Below are 8,662 nucleotides of genomic sequence, written 5' to 3'. Positions count from 1 at the left end.
GGCGTGAACAGGGAAATTCCCTAATTTGATACCCTTAGTGGCGTAAAGGTCGAAATCAATTAATTTGATACCTGTGGGCGTGCGGTATATTTAACGCGTGCTGCCTAGTATAGAGCCAGATATAAGAGACTAATAATAATAATAATAATAATAATAATAATAACAATAGATGCTTATATATTGTGCATAATGTTCTACAGAATCTCTATGCACTTTACAAAATAGAGGTAATTACTATAATACAGGTTTACTTAGAATCAAATACATAAAGAATAAATGAAATATTAACAAAACATTGTAACATACCTTTCCTAAACCAAATAATCTAACATGAGAACAAGTATGTTTTTAAACGTACTGGCCGGCGTGTGCGAGGATTATTTTCCTTTATTGTGTTTATGGCTTAGGTCTGCTCCCAGGTCTCCTCCCAGGGTCTCCTCATATTTTCCCAAATAAAAGTTGCACCCTAAAAGGCGTAATCTTTATAATCAAATTAGCAGCCCTAAAAGGCTACTCTAATAGGCGATTTACCAGCGAATGGTGCTGAAATGCAACCTGTGCCCTTTTTGCCAAAGACGACGTCTGAGTGCCTCAAACGGGACCATTCGACGCTTTTTCTGGACGCAGGTGCGTAGCAGGTCATGTGGGGAGTGACCCCCCCCTCCTCCTCTGGGAAAATCTACCAAAAATCAATCAACGTCCGAAAGTAGCATAAAAGTTATAGAGTATTTATGAAGTTATAAATAGCGATCATTTGTTCTAGATTTAATACTAGTATCACAAAAGAGACTCTATATGTTCCAAAATTGCAAAGTGTAATTCAACAACAAGGAAAGGTTATAAACTAGATTATATCAATGAACATTGTTTGGGTTCTTTTATAATAGAATGTTTACTGATGGGAAATGCACTTTAATATCCGTATCTCTTTTTTTTTGTTAATCATCATCGTTGTCGTCATCAATCCATTGCTTGAAAAGTGGTACAATTAACTAGGATTATTTCCGATTCATTAAAAAGATCCATGACATTATAGCTAAGGCTATGTGCGCCATAAATTTGTGGCCCTCTATTCAAATCGGTCAAAGTATTTATTTTTGTAAAATGTATTAGATCGTAAATACTATTGTCAATTCAGCTTCATTATGAAATTGTGTGCTGTTAACTTATTGCAATATTTGTATTAACCTATCATAATTTTGGCATTCGTTAATGTCAATATCTAGTCTAATGTTTATTTTTCACTGTTGATATTAATTGTTAATATCATACACCTATTGTAAACGTTGTAAACCCACTAGATAATGAGATCTATTAACCTAGCCGATAATCACCACAGAATAGGCAACTAAATGTGTCGTTTGTTTTTTTTTAGAAATTGTGTGTACAACAATTTCTAAAATTATTTTTGTGAACAATGTAGAATGAACTAACTGCCAATAATTATACATCATGTCTACACAGTACTAGAAGAAGGTGTTGGCGTCAGATTACGTCGGGGAGGGGCAAAAGGGCCCGAATGTGATATTTTATCTTAGAATATTGTACATGTATGTGGGTATATTTATATAGTTACACAATTAAGTCATCTTGTTTCCTCACTCTCTTCTCTTTTCCTCGGTAAATTTCCAATTCGTCTACTGCCATCTCGTTCATATACCTTCATTAAGTCCAATGACATTCCGTCCATTAACACTTCGTCTAACAACCATTTAGTCCAATAACCATTTGGTCCAATCATCACTTCGTCTAGTTGCTAGTTCGTCTATAACCATTTCGTCCCTTGACCAGTTCAATTGGTCTATTATCCATTTTATTTGCGTTCATTTCGCCCAATTAACACTTACATGGACTGAATGGCTATTGGACCAACTGGTTATTAGACGAAATGGTGATAGGACTAAATGGCAGTTACACCATGCGGATAGAGGACGAACTGATGGTAGACCAAATGATAGTAGACGAGTTGGCACTTGGACGAATCGGCAGTAGACCAATAAAATTGAAAATAAACCTTTTCCTCTACCATATTTACTTATATTTTTCCTCTTTTCATCACTAAAAACTTGAATGAATTCATCCCCACCCAGTCTCTGCTATCATGGCTATTATGCATGGCATTTGATATATTGTTACTAACCATACATCAATATCACTGTAAATATTGAAATATATTTTAGTATCATTATTAATAGATGACTGGAGGGGAGATTTTTGAGCCCTGATAATTTGATGTCTGTAATCATATGTATTTCGCAAAAATGGGCCTATGATATTGTATGTATGTAGTAATTTAGTTTTTAAAAAACTGCTCGTTATTGCACCACATATTTTACCAAAAAAATATAATCATTTATTACAACAGTGTATAGAAACGCCTTGCTCAAGTTGCCTTAATTGGTCATGTTGGTCGGGGATCGAATCCCGGACCTATGCGTCTAGTCAGGCTAAGTCACCTCTCAGGTTTGTATTCTGTTTCATACCTCGATCACACCCCCATCCCTTTGTCCCCCCCCCCCCCCCCCCCTCTCTCTTATACCCTCTCTCGTCTTTACCCCCTATCATAATTCTTTTACCCCCTCTCCAATTCTGTATATATTTCACTTAACATTTTAAGCGTGGTCTCTATTTCTCTTCACTTGCTCTTAAAAAATATGAAGGAAACAATTCAACATTGAATTTAAATTAATTAAAGATAGCAGAGTAGGTTAGGCACCAAAAGTTCAGTATTAAAAAGCATATTGTACAAAGTCAGGTACGATGTAGAGGGTCAATATCAATGTTTTCTTACAAGGGCCGAAATCTGTCCCTAAAGGTAGGGTGGGCCAGAGGCTGGAAATCTGACAAGCAAAAAAAAAGTTATCACCCAAAATTTAAGGTACATTCGACCAAAAGATATTTGACAAGCAAAAAAAAAGAGATGAAAAGAAAGGTAATCACCAAAAAACAAAAAGTAAGGTAATTTCGTCTAAAATACATCTTGCGTTATATATCGATTTCGAATGATGCATTTATTTATGTATTATATATGTATTATTATTTCCATCAAACACCAAAATAGTAGAGGGACATTTGTGTCCCCCGTACTATTTTGGGTAGGGGGTGCGTCCCCCTGTCCCCCTGGGATTTCCGCCCATGGTTCCTTCTTAGTTTTCTTTACAGCATAACATTAATGATGTATGAATTATCCAGTTATATGAAATACAGTGTCCTAGCGTATTACTGCCCCTGTTATACTTTTTTTTAATTGTCTATAAAATAGCATCCTCTATTTGCATTAAACAGACATTGAAATGATTGAAGAGCATGCAATACGGAGAACAGGGTAAAGTAAATACATATATATACTATTTATAAGACAATTTTTAATTGGAGACTCATACCAGGTGGGTGTTTCATAAAGCTGTTCGTAAGATACGACTGACTTTACGCACGACTGGTGATCCTTTCTTGTGATATGTGATATCCCTATGTAATTGAGTTATGACCTAAGAACTTGTGTATAAGAACATGTTCCAGTCGTTCGTAAAGTTGTGCGTAACTTTACGAACAGCTTTATGAAACGTCACCCTGCTTCCCCTTTTTTGCAGCCTCCTTCATTTAAAACCAGGCGGGTGTTTCATAAAGCTGTTCACAAGTTAAGAGCGACTGGTGATCCTTTCTTGTGGTAAATGGTGTATACATTGGCGATGGTTTAGCGCGTAAGAAATGATCACCAGTCGTTCGTAAAGTCGCTTTGAACTTACGAACAGCTTCATGAAACGGCCCCCTGTTTGTATAATAATCTTCACTGTTATCATTTCTGTTCGTAGATATATATGCGATATTATTGCCAATATCAAGATGTACAATGTCACACATATTGTGTGACAACTGGGCGTTGTGGCGTGCGCCTGTTATCCAAGCTGTGGGGAAGTTACAAATTGATGCGGAGGTTCGAGGTTCGAGCCCTGATCACGTATTTCGGATGGTGACGTTAAAGGTCGGTCCCAGACGTAAATAATCATACCTGATTGATACACGTCTGACAAAACTCAAATACACACACATATTGTAATCGTTGGAAATGGGAATGAACGAAATGAAATGTAATTGAATTGGATTAAACTAGATTATATCAAAGTGAAATGAAATGAAATTCAATGAAATTCAATTTAATTTGTTTCAGTTCAATTTGATTTAATTTGACCTCCAGGATATTACTTTAAATTTATACGCCCTGCCTATATTGTAATTTTAAACTCATTATTTAATTAATTTGATTGCCTCACATTGTTTCACAGCGCATACTATGTAACTTGAATGTTTGTTTGATATGGAAATAAATGGAATGAATTAAAATAAAATGAAATGTTTCAATCGCTGCCAGGATTGGGCGTTGGATCGATTCCCCGGGTAAACCGTCAACCCCTTCCAACATGCCATTGCCGTTGCGTCTGATGCGTTAGTCGTGTCAGCCGGTCGGAAAGGGTCGTTCATCTGTTGCAAAACGGTGGGAAGGTGCAATTATTGAGATAATTGGTGTTAATTTAAAACACTGGAACATTTTCTCTCGTTAACGCGGAACGTCTAATGAGAACTTATTGTGTGGTCTCATGAGTTAAGACCTACATAATGATTGCCTCTCAGTGTCAATTTTATTAACCCCCATCTCCCCCCCCCCCCTCATTCTCTCTCTATCTCCCTTTTTATATTTCTTTCCTCCGTTTCCGCTTCACCCACACCCACGTAAGAAACCCGCTCTAAGTGAGGTACAAGAATTATTAGCTGCAGTAATAATAATGATAGCACGTTAAGTATCACATTATTAAACATCGCAATTATTTCCCACGCATAATTCACCCTCTTCATTTACCTTGAGGGAAAACCGACTATGTGAATTGTGGACAGATAATTGATCTCGCCTCACGCTTAATTTGTCCTCAGTATTTCCGCGAGTAAATTATTGCATCTGGACGACATCATTCTCACGAAGCGATACAATAAAATAATTATAAATATTCTTTTAGCCTGATTATTTAGACTAACCAAAATAAAACGATGAAGGTTTTTTTTTCCGTGAGCAGATAATGAGCTCAGAGGTACTCGTTTATGCATCTGCATGGACGACATCATAATCAACGCACATAGCCTTCCGTGGAAGTCTCTCCAATATTAATTCTCATCCAGTTGTTTTCCAAGTGTCATGTGTATTTGTATTTATTTAGACAAGTACAACATACAAAGAAAAAACATGTCAAGGGATACAAAAAAGGGTTTGACAAACCCGTACAAGTTTGAATCCCGATAAGATTACAATAAAGTAGCATCAAGATAAAAACATAAGTTTAACAATCGGGAAATATAAAACAATGTATATTACCATATAGGAAAGGACATAAATAACATTTATATATTTATGTAACATTTCTAAAGATTAAAAACGTGATATAAGAACAAAATTATAAAACATGCATAAGATAACATAATATAACAAAATATAATGAATTGATGACAGATTTTTATAAGTTGTGGTGTGGTTCAAAATAATACATAACATGACAAGAATGATCATAAATTACGCACGTAGTTATGATAATTCCTCCTTTTTGGTTTATTTATGCACGTACTTCTATATTCCCTCTTTTTGAAGTATGCCAAGATGATATCAACACTGAATATTCTTGCAAATAAAAATTTTGTGCGCTACGCCTGCGTAACCAGAAAACCATTTAAGAAAATGCTAATGTCGTCGGAAGTCATGAGAAATCTCCAAAACAGGGAAACATAACTCTTTTTTTGAATTAAGGTTTGAGGCAAAAGTGGGGGAGGCTGAACCTTCAAAAATCACAATTGTCATTTTCACGTTTTTATTGAAATCTGGAGGGGCTAATGCCCCATAGCCCCCCCCCCCCTTTCAGTGGCTACTGTTACATTAGTCGGAGTCAAATGACATCAGGACCCCGTCTTACAAAGAGTTACGATTGATCCGATCAATCTCAACTGCATGGAAATCCATCCATACCATAATTTATTTTTCCGGATATTTGCACAATGTCCTTAGCAAACAAAAAGAATCACATTGAATCTTCAAGAGAATGATGAATGTATGAATATACATCATATCTAGTAAATATTTTGAACAAATTTGAATTTTAGATATTGACGTCGCTGGCCGTCCATATTTTCGATTGATCGGATCAATCGTAACTGTTTGTAAGACAGGGCCCTGGGCCCGTCTTACGAAGAGTTACGATTGATCCATTCAACCGTAACTCAATGGAAATCCATCAATGTCATATAATTTTTTCTTTAGGAAATTGGCACATTATCCTTAGTCTGTAAACAAAGAGAAGCACAATGATTTTTTTTGATAATGAATGCAGGAATACACTAGTACATAATAGTTGGAAAATATTTTGAACAAACATCAGCATAATAAATGTTGACGTTTCTGGCCGTCCATAGTTGTGATTGATCGGATAAATCGTTACTCTTTGTAAAACGGGGCCCTGAATTGAATTTTGAACATCATCAAAACCATCCTCCTAATAAGGGTTCCATGACATTTGCTCCGGCGACAATTGCTCCGATGGAAAATCTGCTCAACGGTTAGGCCAAACAAAAAAAAAGTTAACCCCCAAACTATGAACCCTTACCATAATTTACATCGTTCTGAATCAAAACTCTATTACAATCCTATTTCTCTATTATACGCCATCTGAAATATCGGGAAAAAAATTGGTCGTGTCACCCCTCACGAGTTCATTCAGAAACCAGATCCAAACCGAATGTCAATGGATTTGAAAATAACGTATAGATCTACAACAGGGGCGGATCCAGGATTTTCCAAAGGGGGTAGGGGGCACATTTTTGGGGAGGGAAAATTTGACAAGCAAAAAAAAGGGTTTTTTTACCCAAAATGAAGGATATTTCGTACCGAAAAAAATTTGACAAGCAAAAAACAAAAACAAAACGGTCTTCACTTTCGGGCACTCCTGAAGACGGACAGTCAACCTGCCCGAAACGTACGTCGAGTCTCTCTACTGCTTCTACTTATCATCTCTACTCGCCGACTCAAGCCAGCATCTCCTCATCAGCTCCACTACTCAAGCTGTTCTCACTCAACATTCCATCTGGTTTACAGTCCTTTTCAGGACTACTTTCAAAAAAGAATACTCTACTCTCAAATCTCCACTTTCTCGCCTATCCATTTCTTCTCTTCTTCTATCCACTGTTTCTATAACACTCCACATGGTGTACCGTAAACTACATCAGCGATTGTACGTGCCACCATGCAAACCTTCAAACAACATCAAAGCTCTTTTTTTTCAGTAAAAACATTTTCTTAAAACTTAACAACTTGTTGCTAGAATAATGGGCTGAAGCAACTTTCATGAAATTTGTAATTAGCGTTTTGACCGTGAAAAAATAGCATAAGCACCACCAAAATGAAATAGGAGGTGATTCAGAAAGGGAGAAGGCGTGTGTTTCTAGAGTCTTTTGTTAATTTGGGTTGAAGTATATTTTTCTCCTGTAGGAATATCGATCTCATTTTTCAATCCACGTAAAATACGTTGGCACAATAATCATAATTACGGGGGGGTCATGCATGGTAAACAGGGGCCGCGGAACGGTTTTCAAAGTGGGGAAGGGAGGCAGAGCCAAAAATGGGGGCTGACCATTCAAAAAGTCACAATCATCTGGTACTTTTAACGTTTTTACCTTTTTTAAAGGTTTTTATACACCGTTTTGGAAAAAAAAGTGGGAGCTGAAGCCACCCCCCGCTTCCGCGGCCCCTGGGAAAGGCACACAAAAGGTTATTATTTAACAAACATTCTTTAAATTTGCATGTTCGGTAATCTAGCTAGTGCCTGGGAATTATTTTTTTAACTGATGTTGCTGATGTAAATATGAAAAGAAAAACGTGGTTTTCACTACAAAATGGAGGTTTTGTATAGTGAAAACCTTTCTCCGTTTCGGTCCCGAGAAATTTGAAAAGCAAAAAAAAAGTTATCACTACAAAATGAAGGTCACTTTTGTTACATTTCTCAATTTTATCACACCTTCCAGAATTCCAGGGGGTGCTGCCTCTATGGAAAATAATACACACTTAATAGCACCCCAAAGAAAATCTGATTATAGGGTGCTTCAGCACCCCCGCTTCCCAGGCAGTGGCGTAGCTACGGGGGGCCTGGGGGCACGTGCCCCCCCCCCCCAGGTGCCCCCTGGAAAAATTGGCAGAGCAAAAAAAAGAGAAAGGAGAAAAGAAAAGAAAAAAAGGAAAAAGAAGGGGAAAGACAGAAGGAAAAAAGAAGAAGAAAATAAAAGGAGGAAGACGAGTGAATAAAATAATGTTGTGGGAAGACTTGCACTTGCAAAAAAAAAGAATCTCTCATGTTACTAAATAAAATTTTCACTCGCACTTCGCGCTCGAATTGCCTGTTCGATGAGATTCCTAATCCTATCTTGCTCAATGCTAATAGGCTGATATGGAGCTTAAAATATCAAGATTTGAATTCAATATACAAAACATATTTCATCTCGGACATCAAGCTTTCATTGTTTTTTCCATTTACAAATTTGATGCACTCTGCAAAATGTCTGTTAATATGGTCTACATATCAACATTTTAAAGTCACGCTTTATACGTAGTCGCATTATTTGATTTTCCCAGTTTACA

Source organism: Lytechinus variegatus, chromosome 13 (genome assembly GCF_018143015.1).
Source record: "Lytechinus variegatus isolate NC3 chromosome 13, Lvar_3.0, whole genome shotgun sequence".
Lineage (NCBI taxonomy): Eukaryota > Metazoa > Echinodermata > Echinoidea > Temnopleuroida > Toxopneustidae > Lytechinus > Lytechinus variegatus.
Note: the sequence above shows the minus strand (reverse complement) of the source record.